Source organism: Quercus lobata, chromosome 7 (genome assembly GCF_001633185.2).
Source record: "Quercus lobata isolate SW786 chromosome 7, ValleyOak3.0 Primary Assembly, whole genome shotgun sequence".
NCBI lineage: Eukaryota > Viridiplantae > Streptophyta > Magnoliopsida > Fagales > Fagaceae > Quercus > Quercus lobata.
In genome coordinates, this window is record NC_044910.1 from 25,921,155 (window position 1) to 25,922,323 (window position 1,169).

General features: G+C 35.9%; 1 non-coding gene across 1 annotated transcript; it reads left to right on the forward strand.

Moving 5' to 3' along the window:
• Positions 1–687: 687 nt before the first annotated feature.
• On the forward strand, positions 688–794 carry LOC115954347. The gene has a single exon (XR_004083887.1). It is a non-coding gene; the product is annotated as a small nucleolar RNA R71 (small nucleolar RNA).
• The last annotated feature ends 375 nt before the right edge of the window (positions 795–1,169 follow it).

The following is a 1,169-nucleotide window of genomic DNA, read 5'->3' on the forward strand; positions in this document are numbered from 1 at the left end:
TGGATATGGTCAATTTAGTTAGAGTGCTCCTAATGTCATTTATGGCTTGTGAGGTCTGATTATTAATGGTGGATTGAGTCTGCATGAATTGTTGCAAAGTGCCCTCAAGACTTTTCTTTGGAGGGGGATAATAGGGAACAAAATTTGAAGAACCATGTGTAGGAGGTGCAATCATATTATCATTCTTCCAACTAAAATTTGGGTGATTCCTCCACCCTAAATTGTATGTCTCTGAATAGGGGGACATGTATGATTTTTCACCATGTTCATAGCATTTGCTTGATCATGCAACAACTCTTTAAAAGTTGGAATTGAATGGCATTCATTGGTAGGGTGTTCCATGGTCTCACAAATTCTACAAAATTCATCAATGTTAGGCACAATATTGATTTCATTGACCTTCCTTAATTCTATGGCTTCAAGCTTCCTAGTTAGACTAGCCACCTAGCGTCATCATCTTCCCCAAGTTGGTACTTACCACCCCCAGAGGGGTTGGTGGATGCTCTAGACCTATCTGAGGTATTAGTGGTATCCCAAGATTGGGCATTCTCAGCTAAGAAATCAAAATAATCAAAAACCTCATCAAGATTTTTATTCAAAAACTCTCCATTGCACATCATCTCTACAAATTGGTGCATCTTTGGAGTTAAACTTTCATAGAAAAAACTAATTATACGCCAAGTTTCATAGCCATGATGTAGACAAGCGTTAAGCAAATCTTTAAATCTTTCCCAACATTGATAAAATGTCTCATTATCTTTTTGTGAAAAATTTATTATTTGTCTTTTAAGTGCATTAGTCCTATGAATTGGAAAAAATTTCTTTAAAAACTCAGTTTGCATCTCTTGCCAAGTACCAATTGACCTAGGTCTCAAAGAATTAAGCCAAGTTTTTGCCCTGTCTTTAAGAGAAGAAGGAAACAACTTCAACCTAATGGTCTCTTCATTACATGATTGGTTATAGAAGGTAGAACATACCTCCTAAATTCCTTAAAGTGTAGGTAAGGATTTTCAAAATCTAAGCCATGAAATTTAGGAAGTAATGAAATCATACCGGGTTTAAAATTAAAATTATTTGCATTAGTTGGAAAAATGATGCATGATGGTGCACTACTCCTAGTAGGTTGAAAATAATCCCTGAGAGTTCTAATGGGTTGGTGAGCATGGAAG